The sequence below is a fragment of the Phasianus colchicus genome, chromosome 13 (genome assembly GCF_987193195.1).
Source record: "Phasianus colchicus chromosome 13, bPhaCol1.hap1.1, whole genome shotgun sequence".
NCBI lineage: Eukaryota > Metazoa > Chordata > Aves > Galliformes > Phasianidae > Phasianus > Phasianus colchicus.
Window position 1 is genome coordinate 19,462,355 of NC_143448.1, and position 17,702 is coordinate 19,480,056.

General features: G+C 41.8%; 1 protein-coding gene across 5 annotated transcripts in view; it reads left to right on the forward strand.

Annotated features, from left to right (window-relative positions):
- ZFHX3 (zinc finger homeobox 3) overlaps nt 1-17,702 on the forward strand; it is a 512,524-nt gene that overhangs the window by 8,677 nt on the left and 486,145 nt on the right. Inside the window, exon 1 of one of the 5 annotated variants that reach the window (XM_090149527.1) lies at nt 12,500-15,051. The exons of the other annotated variants lie outside the window; for them this stretch is intronic. The gene's annotated coding sequence lies outside the window, so the exon portion shown is untranslated. Of the gene's footprint in view, nt 1-12,499; nt 15,052-17,702 lie in introns of those variants that run through there. 5 annotated transcript variants of the gene reach the window in all.

The following is a 17,702-nucleotide window of genomic DNA, read 5'->3' on the forward strand; positions in this document are numbered from 1 at the left end:
CTTGGGTTCCCCTCTCCGTTGCTCCCCCAGCTCTGCTCTGCCTGCACGCACCCAGCTTCACTGCTGGGGGCCAGCCTGTCCCAGCTCTGGGGAGCAAAATCCATCCCACACTAACTCTGCTTTTACAGGTGTGGGTTTTTGTTTGTGAAAGTATTAAAAAATAATAATAATAAAAAATAAAAATCACAATATATGGAGTCTAAGGGATATCTTTATGCTTAATGTTTTGGAATTAGCCTGCCATTTTTATTACTGGTGCGGAATGGGCAACGGGAGCCCTTGGGTACCAGGAGCTCTTCTCAAAAGATGAACCTAATTGGCTGTATGGCTGTGCTAGTCTGCAGGTGTTTAACAGAGAATATTTAAAGAGGACTGATTTATGTAATGCTTTTAAGAAAGAATGAAATTGTAATCTCTCCAGAATCAAAACAGAAAGAACAGAGAATATGAAACGGACTTTTCCTTTGTCCCATTTTGAAAATCTGTCATTACTTACTTTATTTTCTTAGGACTATTGAATGAAAATGTGATCAGTTTGTGTGTATGAGTAATAGTTATTAGCAGGCAGAAGACTGAAGAGCTCTGCAGAAGGGGGGCTCTTCAATGAAAAGCCATAGTCAAGTGTAGTGAGGGAAAGCATTGTACAAGGTGACATAAAATCACTGGATGGCAGCACCTTAGATTGTTTATCTAATCAATAAGCTGATTGCTTTTCATAAAAAAAAAAAGACAAAAACAAAACAAAAAAAAATACCTAAAAATACCTAAAAACCCCTTACTGCATCATGGAGACAATTACTCAGATGTTCTTTTCATATTAAAGCATTGCATGCTATCTTTGTTGATGTGACATGCGCAAGGGTTTATTAAAGATTACTTTCTTGGCTCATGGAAAAAATGTTGTTCTAGCTCATCCGTTCTCAGATTCTGGTGATAGTCCTTTTAATTTCCCTTTGCTCTTATTGGATTCTGGAAAAGGTTAATTAGTTATCCACTGAGCTTTTGATAGAAGATTTTTTATTTATATATATTTTTTTTAGAATATAATATTAAGAACTGTTCTTCTGGGGTATGAAGGTAACACCACAAGGGGGTACTATAATTTTATCAAATTTGTCTTGGTGAGTCGGTTTATTAAGGTAAAGTGATTGCAGCCCACAGTGTTAATTCTAATATGCTAATATACCACAGCAAGTTGGGAACTTAACTAAAATGACACAGTTAATTGTAATTTATAGAAGGTAGAGAAGCTTAGTAGGGTCATCTGTATGTCACATTAAGGTTGCATATAGGCTCAGCAGATTTCAATGCAGTTCTCTTAGAAGCAGTGTTAGGTGCTGGCTGTTCGCATGTCACTGAGCTTTGCACGAGGAACTCAGCATAGTTCTGTGCAAACTGCTTTGTTCTCGTGTAGAGAGAATAATCCTTTATGCTCTGAATGCAGAAAGCTAATGTCAGTTATGTATGTGTTTTAATGGTTTTAACACCCATTTGAAGCTGTATATTTATTGGAACTTAAAGAGATTGCTTTTTATTTGCAGTGGAAAAATATGCCATCTGGTATTCTTCCTTTGGTGCAAGAATTACTCCTGATGGAACCTTTGATAAAATAATGCAACATGTTTTTGGATGTATTGGAGCGGGAATTGTTTTCAGGGTTTGTGGAGGAGTTGGGCACTGCTTCTGTTTGGCGTTTGAAGGGAAAGAGTGTCAGCACCACGAAACAGCCAGGGCTCTGGGTTGTTATGTCACTGTCATGTTCAGGTAAGTCCCTACCTACTGTGCCATAGAGGAACAGGGTAACAAGTAATTGAGCAGAAACAGGCTTCTTGCTATTGTATTTGACTAGGGGAAGTAAAATAAATAAATTAAAGAATGTGCAATCACAGCAGAGCAGAACTTACGGAAGACTAGTTCTAGCATTTTAGTTTTGTGTAAGCTATAGCTCCGTGGCTGCTTTATTTATCAGAGCAGAACTTATCTGAGCAGCACTACTATGTGTGATAAGGGGAAAGAAGCCATGAGTTCCTGCTGGGGTCTCCAGGTGCATCCTGCAAATGTGAAGCACCACCACCAGTAGCACTGAGTGCTTGGGCAGCTGGGCATGAGGTCTCCAGGTTGCTGTGGAGCACACGAGAGAAAGGACTGAGAACTGTTACCAGTGATCTTTCTGTTCTCTTTGGAGGTTTTGATGAGATCCACAGAGAATCACGTTAGAAAACAGGAAAGAAAGAACGTGTCAGCAGAACACATTAGAAAATATTTTCTTCTGATTTCTACAGAAGATAAGTAATTTGTCATTCCTGTGATCCTGGGGAGTGAGTTTTGCTTTCATTGGGAAGCTCCTAAGATCACTGTTTCCCCTCAGGAGATGGAAAACCAGATGGCACACCAATAAACCCGTTGAGAGGTTGCCTTGCCAGTAATTGGCAGTGATGTCACAAAATGTTGGGCTTTTTTTCCCCAAATATTTTTAAAGATGTTTTCCATGCCCATCTGCTTTCTGTTATTAAAGTTGACACATAGCATCTGTGTATATGGAAGGGTATGCTAAGCTGGGGTCAGTGTTGCAAACTTGGTACTGCTGCAAGGAGGTGAACGTATGAAACTTGCAGTGATAAAGTGATCTCTCCAGGTTACTAGTAAAACCTACCAGATCTCTTCTTTTCTGAAACCCATGTACTGTGGAGGCCTCAGAGAAACAGGACTACACTGATGGTGCCCTTGCCAGGACTCTGTCCTCACCTAATTTGTGAGCAGCGAGCAAATCAGCGTTAGCTGCGTGGTGTACTGAGTGCTGCTTATTGCTGAATGCTTGCTCTGGTGTAAGGAAATATACTGATAATGTGAGCTTGGCTTTTTGGCATAGTGCATGGACTCTGACATTTTAGAAGGTCATAATGAGTCAGCTTTTGCAGAAAATGAGTCCTGTTTTACTGTGATCACTATTTATAATGGTTTCCAGAAATCTGGCTTTCTTCTAGAAGCTGCTGCCTTCCATGTGCCAGCTAAATGCTGTTTATTCTTGTGTATTTCTGTGGTTGTTTCTTGTCTCTGTATTGGATGGGTGCCATCATCAGAACTCTGTTAACAAAGCTAGGTCCTGCATCTGCTGTGACAAGAACAGGAGGCCCTGTTTGAGGACACATCAAGAGCAGTGAAAGGGTATGATTTGGTGGTTATAGGTGCTGTCCTGGATAGGAAGACTGCAGACAAAATGTTGCAAAATTTAGAGCTCTGATAATTAGAATATTTATTCACAGAAACTTTGAAGAACGTAACTTATTTTTCCAGGGAAAAAAGAAAAAAAGAAATTAATGCATTCTATATATATATATATATATATATATATATATATAAAACAAATTATTGACATCAAATTATACGCACAATTAATTTTTTATTAAATAAGAGATAATGTATGCAATATTATGACAATCTTCTAAAATAACAAGTTTTAAACTTTACCAGCACCATGCACTGTGTCTCTGCTTCTCAGGGGGCTAATGTTAAAAGTGAGGCATTCAGCAATTGAAAAGGAAATTATAAGATTAGTCACTTGAGTAATTTAAACATGCAAATAAGTATCCCAGCTGTGTTGATACCAGATTTAGCTGAATTTACTGGGGCTGCTTTGACTTTATCACCCTAATTATTCCTGCTTTGTGTCAGACTTCAAAAAGACAAAATTATCTGTCAGGGAAGTTTCTTGTGGTACTGTATTGCCTTACTGTATGTTCACTAATGCTCACACTGGCAAAGAAGTATTGCAAGTTTCTTTTCATTCTAATTAGCTGAACAAAGGTAATCAGGTCTCCTCTATCACTGCTACTATCAGCATACCAGAAATTTGAAAGCATTTGGATTCTACTCATTGAGCTGATTGAAGTGTGATTTGCGTATGCTTCATAGCAAACCGTGCAGTGTAAACAAGTGAACTGTAGTGTGTCTGAGCCTCTCTTGAATTTGGTAAAAATTACCTGTGAGGATGAAGTGCCAGGTTGTGCTGTGGGATGCAGAAGAAGAGCTGCTGCCCAGCTGGTGGCTCCTCATCAGTGCCCTGCCCTGCAGGCACCCCCATGGCAGCAGGTGGAGATGATGGACAGAAGGGAGATGGTGGGATGCTGTCAGCAGGCCCAGGAGCAATGGCTGTGTCGGCTGTGGGCTTGTTACAGGCATCCTGAGAAGGGCTTCTTTTCATGGGAGCAACGAGCATCTGTTTGTTGAGATGCTTCTATGTAACAACTGTGTGATATGAGAAGGTAATATTCACTTTGAAATGAGTTGGCAAACAGTTTAGGTGAAGTTAAGGTGAGGATTTCAACAGTGGAACAGTAGCAACAGAAGGCCCCACTGCTTTAACTCCGAACTCTGTAAATGGTGAAACAGCTTGAAAATAAAGATGCATCCTTTTTTTTTTTTAATAATGAAGACGGTAAACAATAGGCAGAGCTGTGAAGATAGATTTCTTACATTAAAATAAATGAGTCAAGATGGTGATTATGTTGCTGTTTTTAAATGGGTAAAACCTGAGTGAGATTGCATTTATCAAATCTATAGAGAAGAAGGTTGTAGGAGTTGTGAAGCTATAGCATGAAGATGTGGTCAAGACATCTAGTTGGATGAAAAGGCAAAGTTGTGTCCTAATGATGTCAGGAACAAGAAACAAGTTAGATTTGATGGAAGAGGAAGAGAAACGAGACTTGGGTAATGGCTGTGTTATAAGTCTGAACAATAGAAGATGGCGATCATAGTTTGTGAAGGTGTGTCAGAAGAAACAAGGAATGCCTCAAGGCAAAAACTGAAAGATATGCTTTTGTAAAACTGTAATGTCATGGTTGGGCACATACATATCACCCTAAAGCATGACTTAAAGGAGAAGGTGTGTCGTTGAAACATCACAACATTTGTGAACGTTGGCAGGTTCTCAGCTGTGTCTGAGTCCATACACCTCATGCATCAAAAATCGCTGCCAGTGTGGTTGCAGCTCTCTGATTTTCTGTGTGAGACTATCCCAGTGCAGTGTATGGCTGAGAAGCGGGCTGAGCACTGGTTTCCCTTTGTCGTTCGGGGACAGAGAGCTTAGTTATGCATTTCCTGAGGGGACCTTCAGGGTGCAGAACGCCTTCCTTTTGTTGCTGAGTGGCACACATTAAGCAGAGGAGGGCAGTGGGTCAGCCTTCGACCTGTTGTGCGGTCATCTCTTTGAGGTTTGCTGTGATAGTTGTAAGCTTGGCAATACTCTGCCTTTATGGTGGTGTTTTTTTCCAGAACAGTCTGCTTTTGTGGTATCGATTTGGACATTAAAACATATCAGGCTATCATGAAAAAAGTATATGTTAAAATTTTTACCTACAAGAAACTAGTTAAAGATTGTGAGAGGACTAATTATGGAAATAAATGTGTGAACCAATGGCACGTGCAGGACTGCTTTTAGGAGTATCAGCATTAAGAGAACGTTGATGCAAAAAGCTGAGATAAGAAATAAGAGAGCAGTCTGCACCTACATAATGTCCAGGAGCTCTTTGTTGAGCTTTGCTGGACCAGCAGATGGACAAGCTATTATTAAATTGATTTAGTCCTTTTTACCTGTGTTTAGATGAGCATTTAGAGGATGTGATTTTTTTTTTTTTTTTTTTTTTTTTTTTTTTTATGGTATTGTAACGATGAAAGGATGAGAAGCAAACTGACATTTCTTATTTTTTGGCACAAGTTTTTAAAATGCCCCCCAGGAACTGTATGTAACAACCACATTTTCCACATGTGGATAGAAATAGAAATAATCTTTGCAGCTAAGAATGCTGCTTAATATCAGTTTAAGTAAAGATGCACGTAGGGCTTCTGCTCTATAAAAAAGGTGAGAAAAATAAGAACAAGTGTTAATTCATGTACACAGAATTTGCGTTTGCACAGCAGGTGTAAATGCTACATTAATGCTGGAAATATCTGTCCTGCTGTGTAGTTTTCCTTCCTTTTTATTACTCTGCTGTTTGGTCTCGTATGAATGCACCATACTTATTTGCATGTTATCACAACAGACTCCTCTTTGCCTTCAGTTATCCATATAAAGAGAAAGATACTCCACATGACCTCAATATTCAAATGAAATACTATAGCAGAAAAATCTTGGGTTTGGTAGTGCATTGTATCTATACATCAATATTATTTTTAGTCGAGATTATTCATTGCACACAAAAATGCTAAGTAAAAAGAATGTTGTTATGTATGCAGTGTCAAACACCTCTAATTGTGGAAATGTCAGAAGTAGGGTTCAGCCAGAATCTCTCTGAGATTGAATGGAAAATTATCCAGGCTGTGCAACTCAAGCACTGATCGTGTTCTTTGTGTGAAACCAAATGCCATGCCCTTAGCCTCTGAATGTGCACAGAAAGCCCACCTGGGAGCTTGCTTTAGCAGGGGGTTGGACTCGATTATCTCTAGAGATTGCTCCCAGCCCCTGCAGTTCTGTGGTTCTGTGATAGCAGTAGAGTGATGAGAAGTCCTCTGCAGGACTGAGGCTGTGGCTGCAGATCAGGGTTCTCCTCCTGGGTTTCTGGTGCAAGGTGGTCCCTGCAGCTGCTGCCTGGGAAGCTCCTTGGTTGTGCACAGCTTGTGGGATGCCGCAGGTGTTGGTAAGCTGAGGCAGGACTTAGCTGCTGCAAGAGATGTGCAAAAGAGCTCACTGCTGTATTCTGAGATCCAGCAGCTGTACGTGATTCTCATTGCCAAGAATGAGCAAATTGTGTAGGTTTTCCCCCATCTTTTATCTTACTGTTGGCCACAAACACAGAAATATTTGAATTGTGTGCTTTCTTCCAGCCGAGGCTCAGGGCAGTAGAGCACAGGTATCTTTTAATGGTCACCTGCAACCAAAGGATTTTGGTCTCCGTGTCTGCTGTCCTGTCTGCATGGAAGCAGAAATGCTACTCTAAAATGTGTTGCTAATTGAAGCTGGTGCTCTGCAAAGAATGAGTTGGATGAGGTGGCTTCTGAAATATGCGCTTCTTCCTCTTCTGACCTAAAAAAATGTATTTTTTTGTTCCCTGGTGTCACAGGGCCAAACTTTCTCTCTTCAGTGATTTTAGAAAGAAGTCTGTAATTGTAATACTGTGTCAGATGCATTGAGGATTGAGTAATTACCATCTGTAAGCACTGCTTAATAACTTGTCTTCACGCATTTATTTTTCCTTCTTCTTGAAAAAAAGTGTTGATATTTTAAGCATTTTAGCTGCTGCTGCTTATTTTTTTGCTTCCTTTTATGACATAAAAATTCAGTTTGCTGGTTCATTTTGAGCCTGACTAGAAGGCTAAGTTTGTTTATTTTGGCAGCTTAGTTGTAGATCGGCCAAGAGGAAAATGAAAAACTGTAGCCTGTAGGCATTCTGTGTGTGCTTATCTAAGTACTGCTGGGAGCGGGGATAACTGTCTTTTTCCTAGTGGTGAATCCAGTCTAAGCAGGGAAAAATACCGAGGAGAAGGCTCACTTGTTTATCTCTTTGTGCTTGCTGTATTGTATTGGAACTCAAGGTCTTCAATGTGGAGTTGGCCTGTACCGGTGGTACAGTCAGTGAGCGGAGGGTGGGCAGGGCGCGGGGTACTTCTGTCCAGTGGAAGTTTAAGTCAGTGCAATCAGTGTGTTCTTTTTCTTCTCCTAATGTTTATAAAATAATTTGAGACTGGGTGTCTTGTGTAGATGAGTATTAATCTAGCAGAAAATCTAGAGGAAAAAAAAAATGGGCTCCTTTTTTGGTGTTACCATTCCAAAAAAGGAATGCATTCCAAAGGGGTATCCTCAAGAGCTCTGCTCCACAATTAGGGCTGGGCACTGCTGAGTTCCTCCCTGTGACACCCAGCACCTCCTGATCCACCAGTCCTGTCTGTGCTGCTGTGGGGAGATGTGCTGGGAGTCGTGCTGTGCCTGCAGAGCTCGGTGCCGGGGGGGTGGCTGCTCAGCTGGGACTGCTGAAGCCTTCCCAAGCAAGGATGTGTGTGCAGTATGCTGTGGTACTGCTGGGAGATGCTGAAATCCCGGGATGCTCACTTTTAATTTGCTATTGCGTGGTGCAGGAAAACAGAGCTTTGCCATACAATTTGCATTAAAACATTTTAAAATGTTTATGTGAACTTTTCAACATGCTTTATCGCTCAGTGTTGTGCTTTGCGTGCTCTTTGTCACTAGGGCATGGGGGAATGTTTCTAACAAGGGATTAAACATGCAAGGTTTTAATTCATTATGAGTCTGTGACAGGTCAAATACTATTGATCTGGTTCTGTGTTGTTTTTCTTTTTTTGAAGATACTAGAGAAGAAGCAGAAAGACATTAGGTTCAGGAAGTGATGGATATGAGTTTAATGACTTCTTAAAAAGCTCCTTGCTAAAATGCATTTTTCCTAGCCTATAAAGACATGGGTGTTGTTTGTTTTTTTTTTATGCCTCTTTCTTCACAAATAAATTATTCCTTCTGTTATTCTAATCATAGATGTACACTAAAGCATAATAAAATTTTTCCTTATGTGTCTGAGAAGAAAAATGTATTCTTTTGTTTTGAGAAGCCTGGCGGCTGGGCTGTGGTGGATTAGCTGATGGGAAGCTCGTTCCAGAGCCGCAGAAATTGCTTTGACAGAAAACTTGTTCACGTGGCCGCAATGCACGTGCTTAGAAGTAATGGGCTGGCTCTGCTCACAGCCAACACAAAGCACGGCTCACGTGCTGGGATTGGCTCTTGCGGCATCCCTTTTGTCTTCCTTATGATCATGGATGCAGAAGGGCTCAGATGTGTGCAGGCCGTGGAGAGGTTGTATCCAAGCCCAGCCTGTGTCCTGCCTATTTCTTGTAGTATTTTCCCTTATTTTTCTCCTCCAAGTATTGGCAGACCCAGTGGAAGGCCTGCAAACGCCGGTGGGAAATAGGTAAATTCTGCCTAACTCCCCGCCCTGTGTTTCCTCATCACTGCGGCCCTCACTGTGGGATGGGGCGGGTGCCTGGACACGAGGAGCACATCTCATGTTAGGATAGATACTTGATGTGTTTTTCATATTTGGAGAGCTGCTGGTGTCTGGGAATGTCCTTCTGCTCCCTGGCCAGCCAAACTTTTGCATGTGAGCAGGAAAACGGGAAGTCAGGGCTTTGAGAAATTGCAAAATGAATGCAAATTGAAAGTATTGGAAATTGATCTTCAGTTAATCCCTTCCACAGCAACGTACCCAGAGGTCTTTTGAAAGCCTCTGTGTGTGTCATAATTAAATAATAGAACTTTCCAAGCAGATGTGTTATTTCTTGCTTTAAAACATGAATTTTTTACGAGCTGATACAAAACCATGATTGGTTTAATATCTTTTTTTGTTTCAGTTCCTTTAAGCTTTCTTCAGTTCCTTAAAGCTGATTTTTTTTTCCTTGTCTGCTATCTGTTCAAATGTTTCTTTAAACAATTCAAAGTCTGTTGGATTTCTGTATCTTAGTGTGAAAATAGCATTCCTTTCAACTTTATCTCTACACAAAGAGGCTTCTCCAGCTCTGTAGTTGTTTGGAAATGCACATGTTTGATGCTTCGTATTCCCATTGATACCTTCACAAAAAATGGCTGCAAAATCATGAGGTTTTGTTCTGGATGTGCACACTCAGTTTTGACTCAAGGAGCCGATCGTTTTCTCTATTGTGTCTCATGCAATTAGGGGCTATTTTGGTCTTATTAGCACTGTATGAAGAAGGCACATGGCCAAAGAAGAGCCTCTTATTATAAACCGTGACTCAGCTCTGAGCATCCATGAGTCACCCACACTGATATCGTCCTTTGTCTGCAAGGTTGCTCCATGCAGGGATGCTGGGCTCTGAAACAGGTTGTGATGCCTTGTGGTCTTGATTTTAGTGAAACTTTGTTATTTGTGAATGGCAGAACGACCTGAAGTCTAGTCATCTCAGCAGGAATAGGCTCTATTTCCAGAAAAGGAAGTGGGACCTTTTTTGGAAAGTTTGGAATCACCTTGTTCGAGTGATCCACGTATAAGACTGGACCATCTGTGCCAACAAGTGTAGGTCTCTACATGCTCACAGCTATTGAGAAATATTTTCAAATTCTCAGAGGATTTAATATAGTAAACTTTAATGAATGAATGCCCTTAGAGATTACTTTGCCTTAGCTCCAGAATTTGTGGGGAAGCAAGACTGGTGTGCAGAATCAGAGCCATAAGGCTAGGAGGGAGCTGGAGCACCACTGGTGGTCGACCGTGATGCTGGTTGTACAGAGCTGTGTCTGTGCCGTGTGCGGTGCCCGTGTCCCCGTCTCATGCTGTTGTCCCCATCGGGTCATCACTTTGCACCCTGTGAAGTACCCACAAGTGTGTATCCTCTGTTATTCAGGTCTGCTTGCTGCAGTGTTGGAAGAGCTTCTGCTCTGAGAGTAGAAGAAGAAAACTTAGAGTCATGGCATCATTAAGGTTGTAAAAGACCTCTGAGAACATCAGCCCCACCATGCCCATAACCACACTCTGCACTGCCACGTCTCCGCAGTCCTTGAACACCCGCAGGGACAGTGACCCCTCACTCCCTGTTCCGCTGCCTGACTGCTCTCTGGGAGGAGAATTTTTTCCTAATGTCCAACCTGACCTGCTCCGAGGCCACCCTCTCCCAGCCTGTCGTCCTGTTGTTGTAACCTGGGAGCAGAGGCTGACCCCCACCTCGCTACACTTTCCATTCAGGGAGCTGGAGGAAGTAATGTTCTTCCCAGCTAACATAGATGTACAGCACCTAGGATTGGTAAGTTTTTTTTGTGTGTGAGGCTAAATTGTGGTCAGTGCTTTGTCAATATGAGTTGTGTGGTTCAGTGGTGTTAAAAATGGTTGTTGCTCCTGTGCTTGGGTGTAAAAATACACCTTATGCCGCACACACTACCTTTATAAAGTACATAAACAGGGTTTTTCATCTGTGCTCCATTTACTGTTACATTTTGTTGTCTTTGCCATGGGCATTTAAGACCGAGATGTTCTAAAGAGCCCTGCATGAAATTTTAAAGAGACCGGACCTTTCATCTGCACACCAGCAGGACACCAGATAGATGAACAAGAAAGAAAGAAAAATTGTTTTTGAAGCAGTAGCAAAAAAAAAAAAATAATAAAAAAAAAATAACAGTAGAAGCAATTATTTTATCAAAGGTTTATTTTCTTTCTTGTTTTTTTTAAAGACCTTTCCTCTGTTGAAGTTAGCTGCCTCCTTACATATGTTTGATTTGTGGTTTTCACAAGGTCCAAATGAAAGATGTCAGCTGAAAGCTGTGTATTGTTAATGAGCAATCACAATGGTAACGGTGATTTCAGTGAATTTTGGTGCTTGGAGTTGCAAAACTCTGGTCTTCTATTCTGAAAACAGGCTCGTGTTTCCCTTTCATATTTCAGTCTGTTCCTTGACTATGGAAAAGCCTTTTCAAAGCATTGAGAGCAGAGTTAGTCTTGGCCTTGTTCCTTCTTGTACTGAAATAAATGGTGTTTCTTAGAATGCCGAGCTGCATCTCCATCCTTCGCTTCCCCTGTCAGGCAGTTAAGCAGTGATCTCCCCTCCTGCAGCTTCACCCTGAGCCGGAGCCCTGATGCCACGGAGATGGGCGTCCTCCTGTGGCAATGGGCACTGCTCGCTGCCCCTCGCCTGCTGGGAGCATCCTGGGCAGCTGGAGTGGTATTCTGTGGGATGGCAAACGCACATTTATTGCTCAGCAAACAGGGCGGATTGTGGAGTTTGCAGGATTCCCTCCGTGCCGGCTTGGTGCAGGAGAAGGTTCGTGAGAGAGCAGTGGTGCGAGCAGGGACAGCGGCAAGCGGCAGGAGGAGGTGGGGAGCAGGCTGGGACCCGCTCAGCACTCGGGCACTGGCTGGATGTGCCGTGTTGGATGGCTCACTTAGGGTGAGGAAAACCTGGGGAAATTTAAAGATACCAATAAATGCATCCCATGTTCCTCAGTTTCAAACAAATGTACCTTGTATTATTAAATGAGGGAAGTGGGCAGAGAAGGGTTTTTTTGTGCTGCCAATAAATATTGAAGGTGGAATCTTGTTTGAATTAAAAAGGTGTATGCTGGGTGAGGGAGATCTATGGAGAAACACAGGGCTGATGCTTCCAGCAGTCCATACTGTCTTTGCTGAAAGGCATATTTATATCTTCCAGACCAGTAATTAATCACTCAGTAGGATTTTTTGGGACGTGCATTCACAGAAGATCGTTTTGTACTGCCAGGAACCACAAAGCATGGGCACAATTAAAACTCTGATTTAATTTATTAGGTAGAGGCATGGAATGGGAATGTTTTAAGCGATGTTGACAGGCCAGGATTTCAGAACTACTTTTTTTTTTTTTTAAATAGAAAACAAATGCTGCTCCATACAAAACTTAAATTACATTAATAGCTGCTTTCTAATGCATTACTAGAAAGAAAACAAAGCTTTTGGCATTAATTAAGATTTGAAGAAATGGTATAATTTTTAGAGAACACATTTCAAAGTTGTCTATTTATAAGAAATAAAAGGTAGTGCTTTTGTTCAAGCTCTCTGTAGGAGAATGCTGCTTCCTCTGAAGAACTTGCAGCCGTCTCTGAGCAGTTCTGTTGCTTGCTGGGGCTGACCCAGGAGTGGGACACAGGCACCAGCAATGCTGTAGTTGTGCCTGACTGCAGCATTGGGTGCCTATGGCAGGAGTGGTGGATGGAGCAGGGCTTTTCTATAGTGGAAGTTCCCAAGATGCTCACCAATTTCCTTCCAGTGGTTATGACTTCTATTTTCATTTGTTTCTTCTTCTGCTTCAAATAGGAGACATAAAAGTCTCAAAGCCGTAGCGTTATGTAGGAGATAATTTAATAGGAATTTCATTTGCTTCCTTCCAATCAGAGCAACTCAAACACTGTAAATGTAGAATATAGCTTGTCATGTTTTTGTGGTCTTGGTCTCAATGCTCTGTGAAATGGCATTGCCTTTAACATGGGGATGTGGGGCAGGGCTGTACAGTGAGCAGCTGCCAGCCTCGTGCCACCAGCTCCCCCAGCACAGCCAGTCTGCAGCCCAGTAAGCTTCCAGCACCCAATCCAACTGTGATGTATTGGGTTTGAGAAATGCTGCTGGTTTTAAAAGCTGTCATAGAGGTCATCCTGCTGATCCGTAGATTAATACAAGCATGCTTCCATTTTGGGTCATTTTTATGACCTTAAAAAAAGTTAAAAATAGTTGTATGATTAGCGCTTTGAGACATTATGGCATGCATTCTGTAGACTATTTTCTTATTTGTTGTTTTATGGCTGATTGGAAAGAAATATGTGTGGACTGAAATGAAACTCTAGAGGAGTCCAGTTCCAGCTGGAAGCCACAGTTTGCATCCTTTCCCATCCCTCTGCTGGGCTCTCCCATATGGGCTGCCCAGGAGAAGTGACTGGGACAGTGTCTGCCAGCTGCTGCAACAAACCAAGGAGAGTTCTGCAGTAATCCCAATGCTCAGGGACTGCTGCAGTTCTTTTGTGCATGACCTGAAGGATGCTATGTAGGATTTGGGTTTGGCCATGCAGGATTTAGGTTTGTGTGATTCTCTCTGTGCCATTGCAAATGCCTCTGGAATGCTGTCCCTTTCCTGTGTCAACTTGAAGGGTGCTGAAAAGGACACACTGAAAATTCAGGAAGATGATTAAACAAGTGTCTTATGGTGACAGATCAAAAAACCCCAAATGAACCAAAACCAAACTCCGAGCTTCTTATGTTATCAGAAAGACATGGGGTGACTTGAACATGGTCAGTAAGTGCTTACACAGGTGAGGGAAATTTGAGAGCAGAGAGCTCTAAAAACTAGCAACAAAAGGAATAATGAGAATCAGTGAATAAGATTAAAGGTAGACAAAAATTTGTCTAGAAATAATGCATGTGTTAATCAGGCAAGGTCATTAATCATTGGAACAACCTAATGGCCATTATGGTGGATATTTTAAAATCAAGATAGAATGATTTTCTAAAAGCTCCAGTTGAAGTGCGACTATTGAGCTTCAAACTGGAAGTAATACAGAAAATTCCTGTGGCCTGTATTATGCAGAGTGTCAGATCACATCATCGCAATGTCTGGGGTCCTGTGAATTAACAAGGCACTTTTGTTTCTGAATAAACATGACCTCTAATAATTTTCTGTTTCTTGAATAATTCAGCAGTCCTGCAGTTCACTGTTTTTGATATGTTTTATTCCATCACTGTGAATTGTCTGAACATGGGATTTCTTCAGTGATGATCCAAAGTACAGAAAATAAATGATAATGGAATGAGCTGTCAGAAAAAATATATTAAAAAAAAAAAAATCCTTTACAGTTCTGCCTTTTTGCGTATCCCTATCTGCTCTTCCCTTAAATGTGCAGTGCTTTATGCGGCTGTGGCACCCTGTGTCAAACAAGGTGTTATGCAAGGCTGGAATGATGAACCCAGCTTTAATTTTGCTGCCTTTTGAGAATGTCACAACATTAATGTGGTCTGTTTTATTATTTGATATTTACCGTGTCAATGTGTGTATGTTGTATTAGCTTAATGAAAGAGCAGTGATGGGATAAACTGCGAGGAGCTGAGGGAAGTGACAAAGGAAATAAAGGCTTCTTCGTTTTAATAAACTGCGCACCACCGCGTGCCGTTAGGAAGCTGCTCCTCTCACAGGAGTGGTGCGGGGCAGCATGAGAACAATGAGCTCCCATCACAAAGACACAGCGCCGTCAGCGGCTGGGCTGTCAGCCTACATCACAGGCGTTCCTTTTGGAAATGACTTTGAAGGTTATCTTGGAAGAGCTTTCCAAATTGACTTCACTTTTCAAGTGTAGAAGAATTGATGGATGGATGGAGAGGCAGTCAATGACATTAAATGTGAGCAGCCAACTGCATGAGCAGGGTTTTTATGCAGGGCATCACGCAGCCATTTAATGTTTACTGTGATGTGGTTCCATGTTGTGCTCTAAGTTCTGGAATGAGAATAGGCACCACAGGGCACGGTTCTCCACAAGAAGCTGCAGCTCCCCCAGGCCCAGGGCAGAGGCTGTGTGTCCCCGCTTGGCTCCGCCAGGTTCTCCTTCATTTGTTAAGATTTCAAATAGAGGAAAGATTTTCAGAGGTTTCCCTGCTCCATGGGAAGTGCAGACAAGTCTGAGCTTTGCTCTGCTGAGGTGCAGAGAGCATCCAAGAGCACAGTGCTGGTGTGGTGGTAGCACAGCCTGGCCCCATGCTGAAGAGCTGGTGACACCTGAACTTCCAGACCTACAGCTGGCGATGGCAATATGAAGAGTTTTTTCAAGTGTAAAAATAATTTAATTTTCAGAGCAAATCTGCCTGCAATTTAAGTCTAGTCTAAAATAACATGTACAGAGACTGTTACATTGGAATTTCATTTATGAATGGACCAGATACATTAAAAAAAAAAAAAAAAAAAAAGCAAGAAACCACAAACAGATTTTCAAAGCTATTCCAGGGCAAGTAAAATTCTGATTTACGGGATTCCAAGGGGGAATACTTCACAGCGTGGGTCTCTGTTTCTTCTGGGATGCAAAGAGGCATTTGTTATGTGTGTTTCCGTACCTTAAGAAGCAGGTATTACTCCATGCATGAGTACCAAATGGTTTTGTTCCTGAGTGGAAGGAGTTTTATTGCACTGCTGATGTCACAGGTCAGGAGGCCGGGGGACACCTGTTTGTTTGGCTCTCGGTGAGGACTCTGTCTGCTGACATCTCAGGAGATTTATTTGTGCACTGGAAATTGCGGATGATAGTTTCTCTGACTTTCTTTTTAGATTCATGGTTTGCAAAGGTTTTTTCTTAATGAACTGTTAATTCATAACAGTATCCGCTAGTGATGTAACATAGAAGTCTGCTGCCTTCCAAGCTGGTTTGCATTGTGCTGGAGTTTGCAATTTTTAGGAGAAAAGGATTTATTTCCTCATGAGATTTTGTTTTTAGATCTCAGACTTTCTTGAGAAGCTGATAAAACACGCTTCTGGTAAATATTTACACAAATATGTACAACATCTGAATAGTTGTGTATGCACTTCTGCATTTTTATAAAATGTGTTATCTTATATACAAAGCCCCACAACTGCACCCTTCAGAAGCCACACTGATGCTGTAGCAGGCAGGCACAGCACAACCTCCTCCTGCTCTGAGCTCAGCTTTCTCTAAAAACCCACAGACACTGAAGCACAGGTTCACAGAGCTGGGAAGCATGCTTAGGGACTGTCTTTTGGTGTGAAGCATGCAGCTATCTAGAATTATAATGTCATAGGATTATATCTTACTGGTATTGCTGTGTGCCTACGTTGAGCATGACCTTGATGCTGGAAACAGGAATACCTTTCTGCTACAGCACTGGGATTGCTTTTCTGCCTGGTTACCCACTGGGATGGGAACTAGAGGTTGGGAGCTGGGTGCTGTGTGCTCATGGCCATGAGGAGGAGCAGCGAGCTGCCTGGGAGGAACGGAGAGGCTGTGGCTCATATGGAGACATGTGATGTGCTGTGGGTGATGGATGAAGAAAATTACCTTGGCTGTTACGCTTCAGATAGGCTGCAAACAGAGCAAGGGTGCATTTGTCAAGGGTGGAGAAGAGAATGCTGCGGTAGCTGAGAAACATTTCTCCTCTAAAGCCTGGGAGTTTAGGCAGCAGTCCCCTGGCAGTTCGCTTTGGCCATATGGGATGCCTCTTACTTTCAAAGTGCTCAGCATTTCTCCCATTAAAAATGTGATTTTTAATTGTAGAAGAACATTGAATTCCATTACGAACCTTTTATTTACCTCTATGACATCCCTGTGCTGTGTTCAGGCCGTAATGCTGTGGCCTTCTGCAGGCTCACGTGGTGGATTTTCGGTCTGTGCATCTTGGTTCCATAGGAGCAAAGCAGACAGGTGCTGTTTGTTGCTGCAGATATTCAAAGGTTTGGTGCTGAGTTGGGCAAAACGCTCTGCAGCCAGGCATTGTCATGCCTAATGTTTCCGCTTTTTCTCTGTGCAAACATTTTAATCCCTTCTACTTCTGAGCAGTAGTGAGCACAGCACTAACTTCATGAAGTGGGCTCACCAGAAAGCAGAGGAAAGCTGGAGATGAAAGGGCCGTGAGGCTGGAACAGCCTGCAGAGATATTGCATGTTTATAGTGGGCTCTGCAGGAATCATGGGTGTTTATAAATGAGTTCAGGGGGATAATGTGTATTGAAATATGAGTCCGGAGGGAGGGTATGTATTCAAAAACTATCTACTGTATATAGCATAATAATCCCGGTATTTCATAAACTCGTAGGAAAGTATTAAATAAAAATAAATTACAAATGTCTGTGGCTTGATTGCAAATCATTTCAGAGGAAAGGGGGAAAAAAGTCCTTCTCAAAATGTGGAAACCATCTTGTGCTAAACTGCACCAGAAAAAAAAATTATAATTGTAAAAAGTAAATGTCAGTTATAGTTATTACAGTGGCCATATTGTTTCCAATAACAATTTGGCATTTTATTTCGTCTGTAACAATCTACAATTTAAATTTAAAATAAAGATTTTTTTCTTATTTCTCTCTGAAGTTGTGTGCCAAGCACAGCAGAGCAGAATGTAACATCTGCTGATGATTAAAACAAGCTTTCCTATGGGCCCTGAATACAAAGTAAACATGGATTTTATCCATAGTCAACAGCATTTACAAATGTAAAGGGAGGAAGCTACTGAGTTTTTGAAGAATGAGCTG